This window comes from Alosa pseudoharengus, unplaced genomic scaffold, assembly GCF_046254945.1.
Source record: "Alosa pseudoharengus isolate Yale_2024_CS ecotype anadromous, Long Island Sound unplaced genomic scaffold, YU_APseudo_1.1 YU_APseudo_1.1_scf_19, whole genome shotgun sequence".
NCBI lineage: Eukaryota > Metazoa > Chordata > Actinopteri > Clupeiformes > Clupeidae > Alosa > Alosa pseudoharengus.
Window position 1 is genome coordinate 4,693,767 of NW_027468657.1, and position 2,879 is coordinate 4,696,645.

Consider the following 2,879-nt stretch of genomic DNA (forward strand, 5'->3'; position numbering starts at 1 on the left):
AGCGTGTGTGTGTGTGTGTGTGTCCAGTTAGAGCGTAGCGTTTGTGTGTGTGTGTCCAGTTAGAGCGTAGCGTGTGTGTGTGTGTGTGTGTGTCCTGTTAGAGCGTAGCGTGTGTGTGTGTGTGTCCAGTTAGAGCGTAGCGTGTGTGTGTGTGTGTGTGTGTGTGTGTGTGTGTGTGTGTCCAGTTAGAGCGTAGCGTGTGTGTGTGTCCAGTTAGAGCGTAGCGTGTGTGTGTGTGTCCAGTTAGAGCGTAGCGTGTATGTGTGTGTCCAGTTAGAGAGTAGCGTGTGTGTGTGTGTGTGTGTGTCCAGTTAGAGAGTAGTGTGTGTGTGTGTCCTGTCCAGTTAGAGAGTAGCGTGTGTGTGTGTGTGTGTGTATGTGTGTGTGTGTGTCCAGTTAGAGCATAGCGTGTGTGTGTGTGTGTATGTGTGTGTGTGTGTGTCCAGTTAGAGAGTAGTGTGTGTGTGTGTGTGTGTGTCCTGTCCAGTTAGAGAGTAGTGTGTGTGTGTGTGTCCAGTTAGAGAGTAGTGTGTGTGTGTGTGTGTGTGTGTGTGTCCTGTCCAGTTAGAGAGTAGCGTGTGTGTGTGTCCAGTTAGAGAGTAGCGTGTGTGTGTGTGTGCCCAGTTAGAGCGTAGCGTGTGTGTGTGTCCTGTCCAGCTAGAGAGTAGCGTGTTTGTGTGTGTGTGTGTGTCCAGTTAGAGCGTAGCGTGTGTGTGTCCAGTTAGAGCGTAGCGCGCGTGTGTGTCTGTGTGTGTTTGTCCAGTTAGAGCGTAGCGTAGCGTGTGTGTGTGTGTGTGTGTGTGTGTGTGTGTGTGTGTGTGTCCAGTTAGAGCGTAGCGTGTGTGTGTGTGTGTGTGTCCAGTTAGAGTGTAGCGTGTGTGTGTGTGTGTGTGTGTGTGTGTGTGTCCAGTTAGAGCGTAGCGTGTGTGTGTGTGTGTGTGTATGTCCAGTTAGAGCGTAGCGTGTGTGTGTGTCCAGTTAGAGCGTAGCGTGTGTGTGTGTGTGTGTGTGTGTGTGTGTGTGTGTGTCCAGTTAGAGCGTAGCGTGTGTGTGTGTGTCTGTGTGTGTGTGTGTGTCCAGTTAGAGCGTAGCGTGTGTGTGTGTGTGTGTCCAGTTAGAGCGTAGCGTGTGTGTGTGTGTGTGTCTGTGTGTGTGTGTGTGTCCAGTTAGAGCGTAGCGTGTGTGTGTGTGTGTGTCTGTGTGTGTGTGTGTGTCCAGTTAGAGCGTAGCTTCCCCAGTCACCAGTGCGGCTGACCAATGGGGTTCTGTGGGGAAAGGGATGACTGTACTGTATTGTGTCTATTTGAATTTCACTGCTGAGGTCAGACACTCATATCCACTTGTACTGTGTTAATGTGGTGGGTACCTCCTTCTATTCCACACACACACACACACACACACACACACACACATACACAGATGTAACACTAGATCAGTCAGGCTATTTTTAATGCTTGTTTGTGCAGGTAGTACTTACATATACAGGTCCTGTCATGACTTATCTGTCAAAGTTTGAGCTCGGGTACAAGGTCTTGTCTGAAAAGTCCAAACAAATAGTGAATCACCTCCATGAACTACAGCTAGAGTCAGTAGGTGAATCACCTCCATGAACTACAACTAGAGTCAGTAGGTGAATCATGAACTACAGCTAGAGTCAGTAGGTGAATCATGAACTACAGCTAGAGTCAGTAGGTGAATCATGAACTACAGCTAGAGTCAGTAGGTGAATCATGAACTACAGCTAGAGTCAGTAGGTGAATCGTGAACTACAGCTAGAGTCAGTAGGTGAATCGTGAACTACAGTTAGTCAGTAGGAGAATATGGAGAGGTGATATGAGAGTTTAAGGCCCCATGATGTGTATAATAATGTTGTTATTGCCCCTCTCATCTGCCCTCTCCTGATACCCCAGGGCCCTCAGTGTGTTGAGTATTGACAAGCCAAGCAGCACACAACAGCATTTCCACAAGTGTCCACTAGAGGGCGAAATAGGAACCCTAATGATGGCCACTCAGCAGAGGGTTTGGTGAGGGCTACTTAAACTTAGCGTTTCATCTTACCACAACTCAAGACAACTAGGTGTGTCGAAATCTCTTTCTGTACAAAGTCTTACTTTTAACGTAAACCTCATTTTTATTTTTTAGGGGAGATTTATAGATTTTACACAGTCACTGGTTAAGCTTTGGCTCCTTGTCTTTTTCATTCCTACTGAATAATGAGAATTATATATTTTGTGACATGTGCAGCGATGGTGGATAATGGCTTTGCTTGCATGATAGTTTGTTTTCCTTCATTTCTTAATGTGTCAGGCTCTTTAAATGTAGAAATGTCAGATGTTTCATTTTTTAAATCCAAATAAAGTATGTTATTTTCTGAGTGCTTTTCTGCTCCGTTTCCTCCACACAGACTGTAGTCTCACACAGAATGTTCCAGAATCTCACACTTTATTCCAGCAAAATAAATCCCATTACAAAATGGACACAAGTCTCTCAGTACATGAACAGAATGGAGTCATTATGAAGTCATGCGAAAGACAAACTCTTCTCATCACACAACACCCCCCCCCCCACCCCATCCCACCCAAACCCCAGCACTGGGCCTCTGAAGGGGGGGGGTCTGAAGTAGGTGGAGGTTGGGGGGGGGGGGGGGTCTGTAGAAAATAAGTGCATGGAAGGTGTGTCCACCAGGAGTCTGGAGTCCATCTGGCCTGGCCTGGGGTTTGGTGCAGATTTGGCCTGGCATTTGGGCCTGGCTGTGGTCTGGTGTCGGGCCCTGCTGCAGCATTGTTTCTGTGTATGTGGATGAGCCAAACCAAACCATGCCAAACCAAGCCATGCCATGCCAAACCAAACCATGCCAAACCATGCCATGCCAAACCAAA

General features: G+C 47.4%; 1 protein-coding gene across 1 annotated transcript in view; it reads left to right on the forward strand.

Moving 5' to 3' along the window:
• gas2b (growth arrest-specific 2b) overlaps nucleotides 1-2,324 on the forward strand; it is a 47,225-nt gene extending 44,901 nt beyond the window's left edge. The window contains exon 8 of the mRNA XM_076292820.1: nucleotides 1-2,324. This exon is cut by the window's left edge and continues 730 nt beyond it. The gene's annotated coding sequence lies outside the window, so the exon portion shown is untranslated.
• Nucleotides 2,325-2,879: the final 555 nt, after the last annotated feature.